Below are 23,338 nucleotides of genomic sequence, written 5' to 3' on the forward strand. Positions count from 1 at the left end.
ATTATCTTATGTAACCTCAACCTGAGTGACTCAGAATAAACAATTATGTGTATTCTGTCTTCATCTTCCTATCTTACTCAGCATTGGGAAATATCTGTATGATCCATTTTAAAACAAATCACTATTTGCAGACTGGCCATTTTTAAAACTGGAAGAAATTTCACAAACTCATCAAAGGGAGAAATCATTAAGAAGTAAATATTTTACTATTCATCATGTTAAGAATTTTAAACAAAAAATTATTAGTGTTAGTATTTCCATCTCACCCTATTGATTCTTTACTGCAAAGTCTAACTTGCTTTTGGAGTACTGTAGAGACTACTACTACTAATAATAATCATAACAATATTTACTTTCATTGAGTCGTTGTCACTGTGTAGTTCTGCAATCATCCTAGTATGTGAAGGATAAACATTTGAGCTCAGAATCCGCATTTGTTTTCCTGTGCTTCCGTGACTAGTTATCATGATCTCAACAGTGGGAAACCATACAAATATATCGTGTCATAATTGCATCAGTTAAAATTCTGGGAGGGTGCAGCTGGTTCCTTTACTCAAGATCTCACCAGGAAGAAATCAAAGTGTTCTTGGCCTGGGCTCTTCCTTAGAGGGCCTGAGAGAGTCCACGTCTAGCTAGGCTCCTTCAGGCTGCAGGCAGGATTCAAGTCTCTGTAGCTCTAGTGCTGAGCTCCTGTCTCTGTGCTGACCGCCAGCCTCTCTCAGCTATTTGAGACCACCTGCTTTCCTTATCACATTGCCCCTCCATCTTCAAACCAGCAGGTGTGTCTGACACTTCTCACTTCTGAAAACTTCTCTGCTGCTGCTGCTGCTGCTAAGTCGCTTCAGTCGTGTCCGACTCTGTGCGACCCCATCGACGGCAGCCCACCAGGCTCCGCCGTCCCTGGGATTCTCCAGGCAAGAATACTGGAGTGGGTTGCCATTTCTTTCTCCAGTGCATGAAAGGGAAAAGTGAATACTTCTCTACACCTTTTAAAATTATAACATTGTATAATGTATTATAGGGCCAAATATATATATATACACACACATATATATGTGTGTGTGTGTGTGTGTGTGTGCATGTGCCCGTGCGCTCAGTTGCTCAGTCATGTATGACTCTTTGTGACCCCATGGACTGTAGCCTGCCAGGCTCCTCTGTCCATGGGGATTCTCCTTCTCCAGGTAAGAATATAGGAGTGGGTTGCCATGCCCTCCTCCAGGGGATCTTCTCAACTTCCCAATCCAGGGATTGAACCCAGGTCTCCCGCATTGCAGGAGGATTCTTGATCATCTGAGCCACCAGGGAATATATATATATATATATGCATAAAGAAGGCTGAGTGCTGAAGAATTGATGCTTTCAAATTGTGGTGCTGGAAAAGAATCTTGAGAGTCCCTTGGACTGCAAGATCCAACTAGTAAATCCCAAAGGAAATAAACCCTGTATATTCATTGGACAGAATGATGCTGAAATTGAAGTTCTAATACTTTGGCCACCTGATGTGAAGAGCTGAATCATTAGAAAAAGCCCTGATATTGGGAAAAATTGAAGGCTAAAGGAAACAAGGGCAGCATAGGATGAGATGGTTAGATAGTATCACTGACTCAATGAGCATGAATTTGAGCAAACTCTGGGAGATGGTGGAGGACAGAGGAGTCTGGAATGCTGCAGTTCACGGGGTTTCAAAGAATCAGACATGACTTAGCAATTTAACAATAACAAACAATACATATATATGAGGGCTGCCCTGGTGGCTTAGAGGTAAAGAATCCACCTGCCATTGTAGGAGACATGGATTCAATCCCTAGTCAGGAAGATCCCCTGGAGAAGGAAATGGCAGCCCACTCCAGTATTCTTGCCTGGGAAATCCCATGGGAAGAGGAGCCTGGTGAGCTACAGTACATGGGGTTGCAAAAGAGTCAGACAGAACTTAGCAACTTAACAACAGCAACAATACATATAAAAGATTTTTACATTTTCTAAGGATTTATATTTATTTTCTAATGTTATTTTTCTTAGATAATATTTTAGACTATATGAAGTACATGATCACTCAAGAATAAACCCTTTGTCAGGTCTTTATGTATTGTCTTTTCAGATAATATCACCTTTGACCTCTCGTCTCTCATTCTCTTGTCCTAAGGAAATATACCATGAAGCTGTCCAGCTTCAATTTGTATCTCATGAGAAAAAAAAATACATTTAAAGAAATTTAATGACAAGCAAGGTACATGCTTAGTGATCTTATAGCAATGTTAGGAAATCTCATGACTCTATCTTGCCTCTACATTCACCTGTTCTATTAAGATAGTAATTTTATTTTATTTTATTTTTTACCAAGATCGGGTGTTAGAAACACATCTTTCATCACAACCCAATACAAGAAAACACAAACACTCTCATAAGTACCCATACCATATACAGATGCAACTGATACCCAAGTTTCAAAATGTAATTATTTTCCCACTTTTAATATGTATGGACAGTAATATTTTTTCTTTCACTCTATATCACTAAAAATTCTATTAGAATGGACTAAACTTATTTCATAACCTGCTAATAAATAGGTAACTACCTATAGAATATTCTTTAAGAGACACCATATTAAGTTATCTTTCCCAGTACTACTCTCAACTGAGATGAGGATTTCTCAGTAGTTCTCACAGGTGTGGAATATGGAAATAGACATTACTTCTCAGAATTGACTTCTACTCTCTCCTGTCCTGAGCTAATCTTCCAAAGATCATTTCTCATTCCTAGTGTAGTAACAGAAGCAGAGATCCTCACTCTCTTCTTGCTAATCAAACAAACACCAAAGGTTCTCAGTTCCCTACAGATCTTACTTTCAAAGAGGGGACTTTATTCCAGATATCAATGCACCATAATGTAATGAGCCATTTTATCTCTGCAGACCATGAATTGCCATATTCTTTACTCTTAGTACAGTGAATTCGCACTGCCATCAGCCTAAATATGCTAATAAGTCATTTCAAATTAACCTTGTTTCACTCAGAACCTCTTGCCTGAAATTCACTCTGACCCCCAATGTTTATATGAGCCAGAAACCCAGCCTCTTTAACTTATTTTGGAAAATGAAGTTACTAGAATGCAAAGTGGACTCTCATAATCGAAAGGAAGATTTAACAATTTGTCTTAGAAAATGGGAAAGAACCAAGAGAAATCAATGCTATCCTAAAGAAGATGGTGACAGAGACAGATGCTACTGCCTCGCCACTGGCAGTACTGCAGTAGGTGGCGCCCCAGCAGCTGATCCTCAGGGAACACTGACAGAGTTTCACATGCTATGGAATAACAGAAGTTGTGATGTTTTTATCTTAAGCAATTGATATTATCTCTGTATGCAGATGTATAATCCTTTGCCTATTCCTTATTATAATTTTTTTTTTCCTCTCTCTCACCTGTTTGAGACTTGATGTTTTCATGCTAGTCACAACTTTTATTCAAAATGAAAACAGTGCAAATAAGCTGAAAGCATGGATATGGGGCAGAGAAGTGAGCTGGGGTTGCAGGATGCTTCACGTCAGGGACATTTTCAACAACTCTGCTGTAAACTCATTCTCCATGTCCTTAAGGTTTCCACATTTTCCGGTGACACCTCAGATTTCATATGTTTATGTGATTTGGCAAGTTAGCACTTAATAGTTCCCATCTCTCCTGAATGTGATCACCAAGGGTAAAAGGCAAATGCCTCTTATTGTCTCCCCTTCCGTTTCATCACAATCAGCAAGCAGATTGCTTCTTGTCATCCCAGCGTCACTCCCACCTTTTCTGCATTTTTCGGTACTTACCCTGGAAAAGAGTGTTCAATAAATATTTGTCGAATATCCTGCCAGCTGGTTTCCAGTAAGGATGCTGTCAGAGAGATGCTCACACAAGCTTGGGATGGCAGGAAGGAAAAAGCCATTTGTTGTCCTCTGGCTGTGGCAGATAGCTGCGCAGGCTGACGGCCGAAAACAGACAGGAGGTTCTTGGAGGCTTGGGGAGTTCACTGTTGAACTGCCCGCTGTCCTGCTCCAGCCAAGGGAGATCATTAGCATTTTTATTAGCATTAGCATTTTTCTATGATTGATGCATGGAAGTTGAACATCATTAACAATGCTGCTCTCATGTATGATACATCATGTGAATAATAAACTGTTAAACATCCATTATTCAGCTTGACAATAAACTAGCTAGTTTTCTCATAGGTTTAACATAGTTTTCTTAGACTTTGACAGATTATTAAATAAAATAATTTAATTCTATCAATATATATCTTTAAACACTACCCGATGCGTAGTATAAGATCAAGTATTCTGAAAGAATGTATAGAGTTCTGACACATTCTTTAGTATCACTTACAATTTTCAATTTGGTAATCTTTCAGTGAGTGAAAAACAGAATCTTAGAGTTCCGGTATGGGTGAAATTCAAATGGTATCAATGTGAACTAAGATTGCCAGCAATTTAAAATCAATGAAAAACAATAATCTCCCAAACTTATTATTTGAAAAATATATTTTATGTTTAGTTAACAGTTATGACAAAACTAGACAGCATATTAAAAAGCGGAGACATCACTTTGCTGACAAATGTCCATATAGTCAAAGTTATGGTTTTCCAGTAGTCGTGTATGGATGTGAGAGTTGGACTAGAAAGAAGGCTGAGTGAGGAAGAATTGATGCTTTTGAACTGTGGTGTTGGAGAAGACTCTTGAGAGTCCCTTGGACTGCAAGGAGATCCAACCAGTCCATCCTAAAGGAAATGAACCCTGAATATTCATTGGAAGGACTGGTGCTGAAGCTGAAGCTCCAATATTTTGGCTACCTGATATGAAGAACTGACTAACTGGAAAAGACCCTGATGCTGGGAAAGAATGAAGGCAGGAGAAGGGGGGTGACAGAGGATGGGATGATTGGATGGCATCACTGACTCAATGGACAAGTTTGAGCAAACTCTGGGAGGACGGGGAGCCCACCCTGCTGCAGTTCATTGGGTCACAAAGAGTCAGACACGACTTAGCAGCCTAACAACACCACCAATGACAATATTTATGAGAATATATTTGTGACTGTCAGCTTATAAATGCTATGAAGAAGGACAATTTATTATTTATCTCAATCTATGAATATTTGGTGAAACATGATGAGTGAGCAACCAGTGAGATTGATGTTAGATTTAGATAAGACAATCTCTTTTTAAACAAAAACTGGACCATAGTCGTATTTTCAGTTATAGTGGACTTTGATTCAATAGGTAATTAAAGAAAAGTAGCCTCAGTCGTTGCTGCTAGAGCATGCTTCTGTCCTGTTAAAGAGAGAGGGAGACTTTATCAGTTTCTTCTCGTCTCTTTCTGTATGATTTTTAAAATTTTATATTAGAGTATAGTTGATTTACCATATTGTGTTACTTTGAGGTGTACAGCAAAATGATTCAGTTATACATTTACATATATCTATCTTTTTTCACACACTTTTCCCACATATAGTGTATATGGAATGTAGAATATTGAGTAGAGTCCCCTGTGTTATTCAGTAGGTCATTGTTGACTATATATTTCATATATAAGGCTGTATTTTTTAACCCCAAACTCCTACTTTATCCTTCTCTCATCTTTCTCCTTTGGTAACCATAAATTTGTTACCAAAGTCTGTCAGATTGTTCCATAAATGTCATTTATATCATTTTTTAAAGATTCTACACATATAAGTGATATCATATGACATTCATCTTTGTCTAACTTGCTTCAGTTAGTTATGTAATCTCAAGGTCCATCCGTGTTGCTGCAAATGGCACTATTTCATTCTTTTGTATGTCTGAGTAATATTACATTGTACCATGTTCCACATCGTTCTTCTATCAGTTCCTCTAACGAAGGATACGTCAGTTGCTCCCACATCCTGGCTATTGTAAACAGCACTGCGATGAACACTGGGGTGCATGTATCTTTTTGAGCCACAGTTTTCTCCTATTTACACCCAGGAGTGTGATTGCTAGATCATATGGTAGCTCTTCTTGTTAGTCTCTAAAGGAACTTCCACACTGTTCTCCATAGTGGCTGCATCAATTTACATTCCTACCAACAGTGTAGGAGGCTTCCCTTTTCTTCACACCCTCTCCAGCATTTTTTATTGTAGACTGTTTGATAATGGCCATTCCAACTGGCATAAGATGATATCTCACTGTAGTTTTGATTTGCATTTCTCTAATGATTAAAGCTGTCGAGCATTTTTTCATGTGCTTTGTGGCTATCTGTATGTCTTCTTTGGAGAAACATCTGTTTAGATCTTCTGCCCTAAATGTATACTTTAGATTTAACCTTTATAAATGAATGTGTTTATTCTGTATATGAAACTTAATTCTCACATTATACATTAAAAGTTCCTCTTATTTCTTCAGTCAATTTTTTACCCACTCGTAGTCCAATACTATACAATACTGCAGATGCTCTGTCCCAAAGCACAATTTTGATCATATTCTATGACTTCATATCACTGACTGAATAATACATTCTTTTCTTTCAAAAACAAAACAAAACAAAAATTAAGGCCCTTTGCAACAGTGAAACAACATATCTTTTCAGCCTTTTGTGCTTTTCTCCTCCTCTCTGCTTTTTCTTCTATTGCCTGGTCAAACAGGATTAATACAGCTCCCCTGAACCATGCACTGCCTTTGTTTGCTTTGCCTCCATGCATTTAACACATGGGAAATGCAAGGGACACTGGTTTGATCCCTGGGTTGGGAAGATCCCCTGGAGGAGGAAATAGCAACCCACTCTAATATTCTTCCTGGGAAATCCCATGGACAGAGGAGCCTGGTGAGCTACAGTCCATGGGGTCATAAACAGTCAGATGCGACTGAGCATGCACACATTGAACTCATACCTCTTCTGGGGTTAATAATCCACTTATCTCAAACAATCAAAATCAGTCCTGACAATTTTTCAATACTTCCCTCAAATATTACTTTGTTCTCAAAGTCTTCCCTAAATTATTCTCTTTCTCCTTAAAGCCTGTAGGATGAGTGTATTAATCTTCCTTATGTCAGTTCATTTACTTTAACTTTTTAAGGTTGATTTCATTTCAGTTTATATTATGAAAAGTGAAAGTGAAAGTGATAGTCACTCAGTCATGTCCAACTCTTTATAACCCCACGGACTGTAGCTTGCTAGGCTTCTCTGTCCACGGAATTCTCCAGGCAGGAATACTGGAGTGGGTAGCCGTTCCCTTCTCCACAGGATCTTCCCAACCCAGGGATCAAATCCAGGTCTCCCTCACTAAAGGCAAATTCTTTACCAGCTGAGCCACCAGGGAAGCCCTCCAGTCCATATTATAGATGTTCACTAATACTATATTGAGAAAATTTTATGACCTACGAAAGATAGCAGAATGCCTTGTATAAAATAGTATTTAAATGTTTATAAAATGTAATGCATCTAAGAGAATTATATTTTTAGCTGTGAACCATGGTATTTATTTGTTTTACATCTAGTCATGAAAAAGAATAAATGCATCTCTAGGTACCTGCACAAGAGAAAAAGAAAAAGAATTGGTCTCCATTGCACAGACACAATTGTCCTACATTGTTAGTACAACTATAACTTGAGCCTCCATAAGATGGAGAATGCCTACAAGGCAAAACAGAGGTAGATATTAAAATAATAGTTATAAGCTTTTTCACCCCTACCTCGCTCCTATTTTTTTTCTATTTAAATGAATATAACTCAGATGGCCCAAATCACTTAGATGAAGAGAAGATATGTCATGTCTTTCTCTCCTTGCTCTTTGCATTAAGTCAGATATAACCCTCCATCTATGTTACTTCTGTAGTGAGTTGTGGAACCTTCATTTTGAAGCTTTTGCTTAAATACGCACTATGCCTTTGACTGAATAAACAGATAGAACCCCTACATGGAAAGATAGAAAAAAAAAAAAAGGCTGCTTTGGGGTGGAAAGATGGAAAATGATGTCTTTTCTTCCAACAGGTGCTTTCCAACAGCAGGGCTTATAGCTTGGTGAGTGGAAGATCAGTTGAAGTCTAGCCCTTAATTGACTTCATCCAGGTACCTTGAGCAGGCTGCAACTTGGACAACTGCACATGGCAGTTCTGCTTAACACTGACCCACCTTCTCATCCCTATTGTTATTCCTTAGGCTTACTGGTTCAATAGAGTTGTCATTGCCATTGGAGTAGCTTTCTTTCCAACTTTTGAATTATCACTATAATGCACAGATTGTTTTCTTCATTCAATGCAAGATGTTATGTGGTTATGATACTCAGCTATCTTTGACAGATGCAAGTTAGTTTTATTTCATCATTTCTTTTGTTTTATTTATTTTTATGTATTTTTAAAAATTTCATTGGAGTGTAGTTGAATTATAAGTTTGTGTTAGTTTCAGATGTACAGCAAAGTGAATCCATTATATATATATATATATATCCAATATTTTATTTTTTTTAAGATTCTTTCCCCATATAAGTCATTACAGAGTATTGAGAAGAGTTCCCTGTCCTATACAGTAGGTCCTTCTTATTTACCTATTTTATATATAGTAAGTGTGTGTATGTCAATCCCAGTCTCCCAGTTTCTCTCTTACCCCCTTATCTCCTGCTAACCCTAATCATTCCTTTTGCTTTATTCTCTGTCTTCTTCTCATTTTTCTGCATTCCACTGCCTTTACTTTCTTTGTTCCACCCTTTGTTTGTTATCACAAATACTCTAGTCTCAAAACTGTATTTAGTTTTCAAACATATACATTGAGAAAATCTTAAAGCCAAGTCCATTCATTACATTTCTACTTCTTCTTAGCAGCTCTGAGACAGTCTGAGGGCCAGTGACTTGCTTGTGTGACTTATGATTCTCTCCACTGAGAGCTTAGTGGGGCATGTATGATGGATTTCCTATTGATTTTCAAGTCAAGACGACATGTTTTTCTTTCACCAAATTAAATATCTAGATCACTGCTGATACAATAGCCGGTAGCTGCATGCCACATTTAAATTATTTTAAATGGCACTAAGTTAAGTTACATTTGAGTTAGTTCTTTAGTCACACCAGTCTTTTTTGAGTGCTCAAGACACCACAGATCCAGAAAATTTCCATCTTTGCCAAAAAAGTTCCATTGGACATAACTGTACTGTTCTAGTACATAATTTACAAAGTTTACATATGCTTTCAACTACATTTGTTCACAAAATGATCATGACATGTTATTTTTTGAGCTGTCCTTTTTAATACTGCATCATATATGATTCATGAGTTTCCTGATGATCCAGTCATTAAATACCAATTTATTGTTTTCTATAGAAGTGAGTTTACTCCTTTTTACAGCATTCCAGGAGAAAGATTATGTAAGGTTCTGTGATTTGATATCAATATAACTTTAGATAAGACCAAATAACCTCTTTATAATTTAGCAATTATAAAATCTATGAGTTAATTTCTGTCTTCAGGGAAAGGGAGGAAGACAATAATATGTCTTCAGACACCTTTAAAAAGTTTTGTTTGGGGAATTTCCTGGCAGTCCAGTGTTAGGACTCAGTGATTTCAGTGCCAGAGCTCTGGGTTTGATCTTTGGTTAGAGAAAAAGATCCTACAATTCATCTGGTCCAGCAAAAAAAAAAAAAAGTTTTGTTTGCATCTGGTCAATAAAAATGTCTATTTTCTTACTTATATGTAAATGTGCTAGATTATCTCAGATGCATATAAAGAATATACCATGTACCAGCATTGTAGATACAGCCTATGACAAATTATTTTGATTATATACTAAGTAGGACTTGATAAATCTAGAGCTAACACATATAACTGTTAATTATTTACAGAGAAAGTGTTAGTCACTCAATCATGTCCGATTCTTTGTAAGTCCACGGACTGTAGCCTGCCATGCTCCTCTATCCATGAAATTCTCCAGGCAAGAATACTAGAGTGGGTAGCCATTCCTTTCTCCAAGGCATCTTTCCAAGCCAGGGATCAAACCCAGGTCTTCTGCACTGAAGACAGATTCTTTACAATTTGAGCCACCAGGGAAGCCCCCATTTACAGAGAAGTATAACATAAATTATCTCAATTTATTCTCAAAAAAAGTCTCATTGTAATTTTATCTTTGTTTGCATATGAAAACTGAAGTTCATATTGTAATACGAGGGCAATCCAACAGGATTTCTTTGCAAGTACAAATTGCCTTCTACTATTTTAACAATACTATCCATTTCATTGCATAGCTTTATTATTTCATTGACTTAAATTATTCTTGGTCATAAGAAAAGAACATACAGAATATTGAAATATTTCTTTTGTATAGCACAAAATGTTTGCAATATAAGAAAAAAATGTTCAGTACTTTATCACCAATGAAGCTGAGACATTTTAATATTTTTATATCATGGAGTTTTTCATAAATTGATGCATAAATCATTCATTCATTCATTAAGCAACTAAACAATTATTGTTTTCTATGTACTGATCTAGGATTGGACATTAAAAGATTATTGGTTTACTTCCACTGATACCCAATAAGATCTTAGTATAGAAAAAAGAATTTACTAAACAGATGCAAACAATGAAGAACTATTATCCTGTCATGTTGTGGACAAATGAAGTTTATATTGAAGTTTATGAGAATATGTAGTAAGATTTTCTTGAAGGATAAGCAAAGTATCTCAGACATTGAATTTTAGGGATAGCGCAACTATACTAGAACTAAATCTAGAATCTTTGAAATGTTCATAAGTGCATTTTTTAAATAAAAAAAGAAAATTATAATAAATTATCCAAAATTGGTAGCTTAAAAATAAAACATTTTGATAGAAGGTGATTGGAAATTACACTGGAGAGGCATATCACCTCATGAAATTCTCTGCATGGAAGCTAAGGAAAACCTTCAGTTAGCACAAGACCATTGAAAGATTTCTCACAGGAGAATGATTTTATAATATTTATGCTTAGATGTGTTATTCTAGGACTGTATTTAGAAAGATTTTGGATAAGTATGTTGAACTAGAATTACTGGGATTTGGTTTAAGGACTATGGAAGCTACTTCTTTTATCTAAGAATTAGTACAGATGCTGCCAAGGAGAAAGAAATCTATTTAAAAGACACTTAGAATGTGAATTGTTTAATTCTATTGCAGATATTGGTTTCTAGTAAATGGGCTTGGACAATCATGTCAACATATTTTCCCACAAGTAGCAGAGAACTCTACTCAAAGTGGTTTAAACAATGAGGAAAATTGTCAGATAGACTGTCTCAACGGATGTGCATGCATACAAAGTCACTTCAGTCATGTCTAACCCTTTGTGACCCTACGGACTTCAGCCTGCCAGGCTCCTCTGTCCATAGTAATTCTCCAGGCAAGAATACTGGAGTGGGTTGTCATGTTCTCTTCTAGAGGATCTTCCCTACTGAGGGATTGAACCTGCATCTCATGCATTGGCAGGTAGGTTCTTTACCACTAGTGTCACCTGGGAAGCCCATGTCTCAAGGGATGATGACTGGCTAATTTGGTGACTCAATAAAATTATCAAGTGCTCTGGTTCTTTCCATTTTGTTTTCTCTGCAGTTTTTGGTTGTCAGATTTATCCTCAAGCCAGCTGCCTTCAAGGTCACAGCATCTTCCAACATTTCTTGACACCACATTCATATAAGAAAAGAGGAAGACAGTCTGGCAGGTCTTCCAAGAAAAACTTCCTTATACATATTTCAACAGATTTTTCCTCCTGCCTCATTAGCAAGAATTGCTTCATTTGTCCAGAGAGGGAAATGCCATTAATGTGGCTGGGAGGGCAGTTGGGATCTACCTTCCGACGGATACTCTCTTTTGTCATTTATAGATGTGATGTCTAGAAATATTGTTCCGCAGATCAATGATGCTCTTTTCATTTTTTAAAATTTTCCCCTATATGTTCCATTTTGTATATTTTATATTATGTCTTCAAGTTTGTTTGTTTGTTTTTAATCCTGCAGTGTGTAATTTGCCTATTAAGTAAATTATCCACATCCAGATAGTCTAGATTATCATATCTAGTGTATTTTTCCTCTTGGATGTTGTAGTATTCATATCTAAAATTTTAAATACAGTCTTATATTCTCCATGTCTCTACTTAACTTTTTAAGCATATGAAATGATAATTAAAACAGATTTAATATTTTTATCTGATACTTCTAACATCCATCCCAGTTCTGTGTTGTTTTTATTGAATAATTACTCTCCTTATTATGGGCGAAGTTACTCCGACTCTTTGCATGCTAGAAACATTTTGGTTGGATGGTAAACATTGTGAAGTTTACCTTGTTGTGTGCTTCACATTTTCAGATTTGTGTAAATATCCTTATGGTTTATCCTTCAGTGAAGTTAAGTACTTGAGAGCAATTTGATCCTTCGGGTATGGTCATTTTTATTAACATAGATTTGAGACAATGCTCAGTCTAAAGCTAGCTATTTCTAACCACTGAGATATGAAATTCCTCAAGACTCTGCCCATTGTCCCATGGATTAACCATTTTTTCTAGCCTGACTTTCAAGTGGGGTTACCTTAAATTCTCTGGAGTGGTGCTTCCTTGGGCCTCAAGTAGTTTCCTACCATGTGTGATAAGTATTCTCCCGAACACTCAAAAGAGTGCTGTTATACAGCTGTCATCTCTCTGGCACTTTGCTCTGCAAATTCTAGCTGCCTTGGTTTCCTTGGACTTTCAGCTCTAGCTCCTCAACTCAAGGGGTTCTCAGAGCTCCACATTAATTCCTCTTCCTTGCACCAAAGCCTGAAAACACTCTCAAAGCAGCAAGAGCCATTTTAAGGTACATTTCATATATATATTATTACTGTATATTAATTTATATATACATAATATTTATATCGATTATCTATATCATTGATTATTATAACATTATATATATATATATATTTCAGGCACAGGGGAGAGCAGGTAAATTAATCTCTTGAAATTCTTTCTTTACCAAAAGCAGAGTCTTCCATATTCCATATCTTCTTAAGAACTTTTTTCTTTCCCACAAGAGTTTCCCAGGTGGCTCAGTAGTAAAGAATCTGCCTGAGATGCAGGAGACGCAAGAGACACAGGTTTGATCCCTGGCTCCAGAAGTTCCCCTGGAGGAGGAAATGGCACCCCACTCCAGTACTCTTGCCTGGAAAATCCCATGGACAGAGGAGCCTGATGACCTGCAGTCCAGTAGGTTGCAAAGAGTCAGACACAACTGAGTGACTGAGCATACATATGCATATTTTCCATAGCATCTGTTGTTTAGGAAACCTCAAGAAAGTTTTTGACCATAATTTCCACCTCTCTAGTTTTAATTTTTATGCCATTTCTAGAACTTTCATATTTTATTTTTGTGTTTTTCAATTCTCTGGGAAAGCTTACAATCTCATCTTTTAGTTGCCCAAATACATTATGAATATATATTTTAAAAGTCTGTATGTGATAACTCCATTCCATGAAGAGACAAGTTATAGTATTTCTTTGAATTCTAGTCATGGTTCCTATTCTTGTTCAGTGCCTGCTGAGATTGATTAAATGATATACAGTGAACATGAACATTTGTAAACATTATTTGTGGCCTATAATGGTGCACGCCTTAGGTTTACTTCTTGCGGACACTTGATGTGCTAGCAGTCTTAGACCACTTAGTAAAGTTCAGGGATCCAAATATTTTAAAGTTGAACCCCATTCCTCCAGGGCCAATTTATTTCAACTTTATAGTTATATCTAGAAGTAGAAGAATACCTTTTGGAGTATCAGTTAAAAACCTAAACCATTTACTAGGAACCCCCTCTTGGGAAGCCCTAAATTAAGCTAAAATTTCAGTTCCTTTATCACAGTAGTTCTTTACTAGGTGCTTTTTTGTTGCAGGAGATATTTGGTATTTATCGCGTTCCTGTGTGCTTTATCACTTCAGTTGTGTCGGACTCTGTCATCCAATGGACTGTAGCCCACCAGGCTCCTCTGTCTATGGAATTCTCCAGGTAAGAATACTGGAGTGGGTTGCCATGCCCTCCTCCAGGGGATCATCCCGATCGACCCAGGGATTACACCTACATCTCCGTCATTGCAGGCGGATTAGTTACCGTCTGAGCCATCAGGGAAGCCCCAATTCATATCTATTACCTGGCGACAATTTGGCTGTTATATTTTGAAGAGAATGTTTGTTGCTACTGGCATCTAGTGTGTAGAGACCAGAGATACTGTTATACTTTCTAAAATGCACAAGAGGGCCCCCACAACAAAGAGCTAGCTAGTGCAAAATTTTAAACAATATTGAAAAACGCTTCCTAGTCCTAGGAGAGTGTAAAATTTCAGTTCAGCTTTGAAGCTTCTCAGTTACTTCTTTTGAATCAGGAGAAGAAAACAGGGAAAGCAACCCTGAGTGCCGTACTTGCAGTTCTGGTTTTTCTTATTCTTTTTGTTCTTGACCATCATTCTTTTATGTCTTGTTAAGTTTCCCAAGTCTTTGGCTTGATGACATTTTTCTTGTCTTTTTCCAGATTCTCAAATTATTCTCAGTAAGAGAATACTACTAGACAATAATATTTTTCTACATATTAAAACATACCATCTCCTATATTCATATTCCATTTTGCTGTAAAATTTACAAATACTTTAAAACTTTTTTGCTTTTGAATTAATCTGACACTAGATGTACACTAGATTTCAAATTACTTCAAATCAAACCAAAAATTGCATAAAAAATATAAATTATATGAATCTAAAAATGTCACACTTTTATTTTAAAATCTTTTCTTTTTTTTCGTTTTTACCTTACTATTTGCAATAAAATCGTCCTTTTTTCCAACTTAAAACACTTTCCTCCATGGTTTTAAAAACAGGTTATAAAAACCTTCAAATTTCACAGAGATCTGTTATTTATTGGGAATATATTAAGTACCACATTTTATTACACAAATGCTCTGAGAGAAAAAATATCTGCTAGTGGCATATTCCAATCACTCAGATATGAAGTGACTTCACTGCTGCATTTTACAAGTCTTATAAATAACTCCTCTAGCTAGCTCAGAGCTACATGTATTATAGCTGATATATAATTGACAGAAGTAATTCTCCTCTCTTTAAAGTACTAATTGCAGCAAGCATCTTTCAATAAGCTCATGAATACAAAATATCTCAGGTCATTTAGTGACATTATACGAAGTATATCTTGAAGTCTGACCAGTCCCATTTAATGAATTGACTATCAAAATGTCAGCTTTAGGGAAAGGAGTACTTAAATGTTAGATTATCTAAATTATGTTTATATAATTTTAGAAACAACTCACAATTTCTTGCTTTAAACATAACTTTTTTCTCTTTTGTTATTATCGTCAACTTCCAAGGTTAGAGAAGAAAATATTAATAGTCCCATTAATTTGCTTTATTTTTTCCAAAGTTCCAAGATACTAGGTGATTGTTACAGACATGACTATTTAACTTTCACCGTTTTAAATGTCTCTTTATTATTCCTATATTCTTACATGCTTTTCACCATATTCATATATTCACCACTGCTGCATACTTGCATTCCTTTTATGCATGTATGCATTCATGCTTGCTCAGTCGCTCAGTCAAGTCCATTTCTTTGCAACCCCATGGACTGTAGCCTGTCAGGCTCCTCTGTCTATGGAATTTTCCAGGCAAGAATACTGGAGTGGGTTGTCATTCCCTCCTCCAGGGAATTTTCCTGGCCCAGAGATCGAACTCACATCTGGTGCATCCCCTGCATTGGCAGGCAGATTCATTACCACTGTGCCCCCTGGAAAGCCCTAAAGAATCCATCTGCAAATGCAGGAGACACTGGTTTGATCCCTGATCCAGGAAGATCCACAAGCTGTGAGCAACTAAGTCCATGTGCCACAATAAGCCACCACTGCTGAACATACAATAAATTTTACCATTGATCTGATAAAACCTTACATGAGACCAACAATCAATAAATTCAGTAGAAACCTGGAAGACAGAACTTTCATGTAAGCATTATAATTTGGATTTTGATATGTTATGTACTGCGTTGAATAGTTACCCCTCAAAATGGTTGTCATGCCTACCTGGAAACATATAAGGAGAGGGCAATTTGGACAGAGAGGCACAGATACAGAGGGATAATGCCATGTGACAATGGAGGAAAGATGCATGTTCAAGCCAAGGAACCGCGAGAAGATAGAAGAATCAATCAAGTCTCCCTTAGAGCCTTCAGAGAGAGAGAGAGCATAGCCCTGTCAATACCTTGATTTAAAGCTTTTAGCCTCCAGAGTTATGAGACAACATATTTCTGTTTTTAAGCCACCCGGTTTGGGTAATTTATTAGTGCAGGTCTAGGAAACTAGTACATTCAGTATTATAAATCGATCAGAATACTACATTATATTCAGTTCAGCTCAGTTCAGTCACCCAATTGTATCCAACTCTTCGCGACCCCATGGACACATCAGGTCTCCCTGTCCATCACCAACTCCCGGAGTTTACCCAAACTCTTGTCCATTGAGTTGGTGATGACATCCAAACATCTCTTCCTCTGTCGTCCCCTTCTCCTTCTGCCCTCCATCTTTCACAGCATCAGAGTCTTTCAAAGAGTCAGCTCTTTGCATCAGGTGGCCAAACTATTGGAGTTTCAGTTTCAACATCAGTCCTTCCAATGAACACTCAGGACTGATCTTCTTTAGGATGGACTGGTTGGATCTCCTTGCAGTCCAAGGGACTCTCAAGAGTCTTCTCCAACACCACAGTTCAAAAGCATCAATTCTTTGGTGCTCAGCTTTCTTTAGAGTACAACTCTCTCATTCATACATGACTACTGGAAAAACTATAACCTTGACTAGAGGGACCTTTACTGGCAAAGTAATGTCTCTGCTTTTCAATATGCTGTCTAGGTTGGTCATAACTTTCCTTCCAAGGAGTAAGTGCCTTTTAATTTCATGGCTGTAGTCACCATCTGCAGTGACTTTGGAGCCCCCCCAAAATAAAGTTTGCCACTGTTTCCAGTTTCCCCATCTATTTGCCATGAAGTGATGGAACTGGATGCCATGATCATAGTTTTCTGAATGCTGAGCTTTAAGCCAACTTTTTCACTCTCCTCTTTCACTTTCATCAAGAGGCTCTTTAGTTCTTCACTTTCTGCCATAAGGATGGTGTCATCTGCATATCTGAGGTTATTAATATTTCTCCCAGCAATCTTGATTCCAGCTTGTGCTTCATCCAGCCCAGCGTTTCTCATGATGTACTCTGCATATAAGTTAAATAAGCAGGGTGACAATATACAGCCTTGACGTACTCCTTTTCCTATTTGGAACCAGTCAGTTGTTCCATGTCCAGTTCTAACTGTTGCTTCCTGACCTGCATATAAATCCCTCATGAGGCAAGTCAGATGGTCTGGTGTTCCCATCTCTTTCAGAATTTTCCACAGTTTATTGTGATCCACACAGTCAAAGGCTTTGGCATAGTCAATAAAGCAGAAATAGATGTTTTTCTGGAATTTTTTTGCTTTTTTGATGATCCAGCAGATGTTGGCAATTTGATCTCTGGTTCCTCTGCCTTTTCTAAAACCAGCTTAAACATCTGGAAGTTTACAGTTCACGTACTGCTGAAGCATAGCTTGGAGAATTTTGAGCATTACTTTGTTAGCATGTGAGATGAATGCAATTGTGTGGTAGTTTGAGCATTCTTTGCAATTTCCTTTCTTTGAGATTGGAATGAAAACTGACCTTTTCCAGTCCTGTGGCAACTGCTGAGTTTTCCAAATTTGCTGGCATATTGAGTGTAGCACTTTCACAGCATCATCTTTAAGGATTTGAAATAGCTCAACTGAAATTCCATCACCTCCACTAGTTTTGTTGGTAGTGATGCTTCCTAAGGCCTACTTGACTTTGCACTCTAGGATGTCTGGGTCTAGGTGAATGATCACACCATCATGATTATCTGAGTCGTGAAGATCTTTCGAGGCTGTTTTTTCACAGCACCAGAAGACACGGGGAATTCTAGCTGAGAGATGTGCAGACAGTGAAAGTACTTGATAATATTCCGGTATGGTGGTGAGTGGTGGCTGCGTGGTGCTGGAGCAGCGAGAGGAGATACCCCACATTCAAGGTCAAGAGCAGCAGTGGTGAGGAGATACCCCACATCCAAGGTAAGACAACCCCCACTAAGACAGTAGACACTGAGAGAGGGCATCAGAGGGCAGACAGACTGAAATCACAATCACAGAAAACTAGCCAATCTGATCACATGGACCACAGCCTTGTCTAACTTAATGAAACTAAGCCATGCTGTGTAGGGCCACCCAATACGGATGGGTCCTGGTACATTATATTACTATTTCATAATTGTATGTTTAAATATATCATAGCCAATGTGCTCAGTCAGTCATGTCCAACTCTCTGCAGACCCATGGATTGCAGCCCACAGGCTCCGTTGTCCATGGAGTACTCCAGGCAAGAATATTAGAGTAGGTTTCCATTTCCTACTCCAGGATCATAGCCAATAGAAGCGTCAAAAAATTTCTCATTCCAAAATATTAGTATTTTATGCAAGTACATGCCTACACAATTCTACTAGTATTTTCTGTGTTCTGAAATTCAGTGCATCTTTATAATAACTTGATGTGGCTTTCCCACAGAAAGGCATTTTTAGTTTATGGCAGAATAAATTACATTTTTTATTGTTAAGGAAAGAATTTATTATGTTTACAGTCAACTTTAGAATAACACACTATCTATCCAATAAAATGTGTATTTATAGCCTTCAAAAAGAAAGAGCAAAGAGCAGTAATATCTTATTTTTACCAGAGATGACATTTTAACCATACTGCAAACTAATCTCCCCCAGTCTATGCTATGCAGTTACAGTCTTGCAGTGCATCTCAAGCCATGGTGATTGGCAGTGGAAACAATCAGAACGTGTGACATTCCTTAAAAATTTATTGACTTAAATAACCTTGCCTATGTTAAAGATAATTGAAAGAAACTCTAATCTCAAAAATTAGGAATCTCATCTCAATTCCAGAAAAATAAGCAACTCAATCAAAAAATGCACCAAAGAACTAAACAGACATTTCTTCAAAGAAGACATACAGACGGCTAACAAACACATGAAAAGATGCTCAACATCACTCATTATCAGAGAAATGCAAATCAAATCCACAATGAGGTACCATTTCACACCAGTCAGAATGGCTGCTATCCAAAAGTCTACAAACAATAAATGTTGGAGAGGGTGTGGAGAAAAGGGAACCCTCTTGCACTGTTGGTGGGAATGCGAACTAGTACAGCCACTATGGAGAACAGTGTGGAGATTCCTCAGAAAACTGGAAATAGAACTGCCATATGACTGAGCAGTCCCACTGCTTGGCATACACCCTGAGGAAACCAGAATTGAAAGAGACACATGTACCCCAATGTTCATCACAGCACTGTTTATAATAGCCAGGACATGAAAGCAGCCTAGATGCCCATCAGCAGACGAATGGATAAGGAAGCTGTGGTACATATATACAATGGAATATTACTCAGCCATTAAAAAGAATGCATTTGAATCAGTTCTAATGAGGTAGATTAAATTGGAGCCTATTATACAGAGTAAAGTAAGTCAGAAAGAAAAACACCAATACAGTATACTAATGCATGTATATGGAATTTAGAAAGATGGTAACAATGACCTTATATGCGAGACAGCAAAAGAGACATAGATGTAAAGAACAGTCTTGGACTCTGGCAAGTCTTTTGGCAAGGGTGGGATGATTTGAGAGAATAGCATTGAAACATGTATATTATCATATGTGAAACAGATCGCCAGTCCAGGTTCAATGCATGAGACAGGACGCTCAGGGCTGGTGCACTGGGATGACCCTGAGGGATGGGATTGGGAAGGAGGTGGGAGGGGCATTCAGGATGGGGAACACATGTACACCCATGGCTGATTCATGTCAATGTATGGCAAAAACCACCACAATATTGTAAAGTTATTAGCCTCCAATTAAAATAAATAAAAAAATATAAAAGAAACCCTTTACACTTTGTGCAAAAAAAAAGAAAAATTCCTGTAGAATTGGTAGCATCTCTTTGGTGGAAAATTGAATTTATTTCATATATTATTTATTTTAGTCACTTAATATACTTTTCTAATTAAATATTTATAAATTTAAATTTAAGTATAAATATTTGATTGTAAGGAAATGGTTTGAGACTTCATTGAAATATACATATAAACAAAATTTGACATTTTGAAGCCTTAGTTATAGAAGTCTTCGGCAAATAATTCTAAAATGTGGATAGTTGTGATCTTAGTATAAATTGCCATTTCAGTTGGTTAAATGTCTTCCTATTATATGACTAAATATAGTTATGTGAAATCAAACTATAATAAATTGATGAAATTATACGTATTGTTTGTGGAAAATATTTTATTTAATTTTCTTTATTTTCACACATTAAAAGACGAAACACACTATACAAGTGGCTTTTCATAGCAGATTATACGTGGGTCGGTTCAGACCCGCTCTCCAGGACTCCTGGCCTCGGAGGGGCCCCTGCCGGCAGCCGCTGCTCACGTGGCCAATGGGTTGATTCAGATGCAGAAGCGTGCAGCCCTCAGCGCGGAAGGTTCCACTCTCTGGTCTTAAATTAGGTTAAATAGCATCGGTGTCCATATGTACAGACATGAAGTGTGGCGATCCTGAGCAGCTCCAATCGCCCCAGCCCGCGATGGGAGCCTGGGCCTCAGCTGAGCAGGAGTCCGGAGGCGCTGCTGCCGCGCTCGGCTCCCCTCCTTCCAGCTGAGAGGCTGTGCCCGCGCTCAGACCCTTTGGGGTTAAGCCAGGTAACTGTAGGTGTTCGCCTCCCCATCCACTCGCTCCAGATGCTCTGTCTCGAGCAGATGTCAATGCATTTCTTAATTAACTGGGACCCGGGGCTTGCATCTCGAGTACAGCTGAGTCAGTACTTCTACAAGTAACTACTGGTGTTTTAGGACCTTCCTCATTTTCATAATTCTCACAATAGCTGCTTGAATCAGTAGTTTTCGATCTTCCTGGATGTTTATGTCTGTGATTTCTTGTTCCTGCTTCTGTTCCATTTCCATCGGCACATTGAAGTTAACCCTTAATTTCTTCTTATTATAACCAAGATATAATTTTATTAAGGTATCTGGCTTCAATTCCACCTCATCAGCATTTGCATTTTCATCTTACAAGACCAATAACTTTGACTTCAATAAAACCTGTAGGACTTGTGCCAAAATGTCCATTTTGATCTGGGTGTTCCTGGTCAGCTGCTGATGGCGAAAGCATCCTCTGTGTTGTACTGGAGCAGGATGGCCATCTGGATTGTGGATGCCTACAAAGTGTATCTGTTTTTGAAGTAGTTAGTTACTAATTCTCCTTTTGACAGATGATATAACCATGTCAATTTCCCACCACTGTGATGGCTGGCGTAAAAGACTATTTATTGCTGGTAACTCCCTTCCAGCTAAGACACCAAGGCAAACGTACAAGGCTGCTGAAAGGGCAAGAATCCGGAACTCAGTACTTCAATACTGAAATCCAAGTCCAGCGGCTCAGAGTTCGTCAGGTCCTTTTTGAACTGCTCATTCAAATCTTTGCTTACACCAATGTCTTGAAACATCCGCTGAAGTTTAGAGGTATACTCAAAACCACAAGCTTGCTTTAGCTTAGAGATCATGCTCGCCTAGGGATCGTCGCTCACACGTTCTGATGGACAATCTCTTGGCCAGCATAGACAACCTCTTCACGTAGAACTTCTCAAACACGTCTTTGTCCTCGATTTATTTGAAGACCACCATCACTTGGTTGAGTGTGTCTTCAAGGTCTGCTTCTTATGGGTTATTTGAACTCTTCTTTAACAGGGAGTCATGGTATCAAGTCAGCAACTAGCGAGGTTTACTAGACGACTGAGCCATTTTGGTAACCACGTTGTTTATGAAGCAATCTCAAGCCTTGTCCAGTGAGGCCATGTAGCCTCATTGTTGAATGTCACCGTCACCAGGGCATTTTATTTTTTATGAACATCCAACATGGTACATACATTTTGGGGTCTTTTAACATAGCTTTTCCACACTTCTCAATTGCTGCAAGACTCTGATTATGAATGTGTGTCTCTAGGAGTTTTTTCAATTCTCCCAGGCCATCCTGGATTCTAGATACAAGATCATACATGGGACCCAAATCTTCATTTTTGTCGGCATCCAGCTGGTTCAGGAACTGTGTGGAAGATCTCCAGGTGTTTCTTGATGAGCACCTTCTCGCACTTCCTGGCAAGCTCCTCTTCTGTGCTCTCATGAAGGTACACCTGGATCCTCCGCTGCTCCTCCAGCAAAGGAGCCTCTGCTTTTTCCACATATTCAGTAACCAGATTCTGCTGCAAGAATTCAGTACTCTCTCTGGTATAAAATCTTTCTGTGTCAGCCAGAAACTGAGATTTAAGGATTTTTTGTACACTGTTAGCATAGGGCCCTTCACAAAGGCATCATCTTCATTCAGCCCCAGTTCCATGTAAGACTGTACAACTCCACTTACAAGATGGCTTCACCATTTCTTTCTTTTTCAATGAGTTTTAAAACAGCATTTGTTACCTCTTTATTCAGTGGCCTGAAAAGATAGTCTCTCCAAGTCACCAGTGCAAGAAAATAGATTTCATAGATTCCTTTCCATCCTTCATCACATTCGTGGGGAACCCAATGTCTACTGAGGTAGGCACAAATCCCGTTCAGCACTTTGGTTGAAAATCGGTAGTCTTCCCACTGCTTAGTGTAGAACTTCAGTACACTCTCATCCATAAAATCGTCTCCGTCCTTAAGAAGATTTGTCAAGTAATTCTTCAGGAATTCTTTAAAACATTTGTACAATTCCAAGCCCACAAACTGAGCTCCCCCGGCGTCTGCTCCTGTTTCGATTTAGAAGGAGAGACATCAGCTCCTCGAGCCGGGTTGGGCTGGTGAACACTCGTGTGATAGTTACACGTGTGAGTGTCGAGTTCCGTGGATCTGGACTTGGCCATGCTCTGTCTGGTGTATATTTGCTGGATGCCACTTCTGAGGTCATCCCAGATCTGGTCGAGGCCAATGTGCTTCAGTCCGTGGGGGTTCTGACTCCTGTTAGGTGACATGGCGAATAATATTCTGAAGTCGTCCACTGCAGCGATCTTTAGTCAAGATTCAGCTAATTCTCCATCAGATGGAAATATATAGTATCATTCCAAATTTATTCACAGAAGCTCAGAAAGGATGTCCTTTGAATGGAGAGAATGAAATCTCATCCTAGGCCAACCGTCTCCGGCTCATGTGGGGGATAAGTTGGAGGGGGATGGCCGGGAAACCGTTGCCACCA

The 23,338-nt window shown here is 38.2% G+C and overlaps 1 long non-coding RNA gene and 1 pseudogene across 1 annotated transcript in view; one reads left to right on the forward strand and one right to left on the reverse strand.

Moving 5' to 3' along the window:
* LOC145504486 (uncharacterized) overlaps positions 1-20,032 on the forward strand; it is a 77,573-nt gene extending 57,541 nt beyond the window's left edge. The window contains exons 2-4 of the long non-coding RNA XR_014052233.1: positions 7,984-8,061; positions 13,867-13,979; positions 17,958-20,032. This is a non-coding gene — a long non-coding RNA (uncharacterized LOC145504486). The remainder of the gene's footprint in view (positions 1-7,983; positions 8,062-13,866; positions 13,980-17,957) is intronic.
* Positions 20,033-20,805: 773 nt separating this feature from the next.
* Positions 20,806-23,117, reverse strand: LOC145504482 (cullin-1 pseudogene; annotated as a pseudogene).
* Positions 23,118-23,338: the final 221 nt, after the last annotated feature.

This window comes from Giraffa tippelskirchi, chromosome 1 (assembly GCF_054371585.1).
Source record: "Giraffa tippelskirchi isolate mGirTip1 chromosome 1, T2T-mGirTip1v1.2.pri, whole genome shotgun sequence".
Classification (NCBI taxonomy): Eukaryota; Metazoa; Chordata; class Mammalia; order Artiodactyla; family Giraffidae; genus Giraffa; species Giraffa tippelskirchi.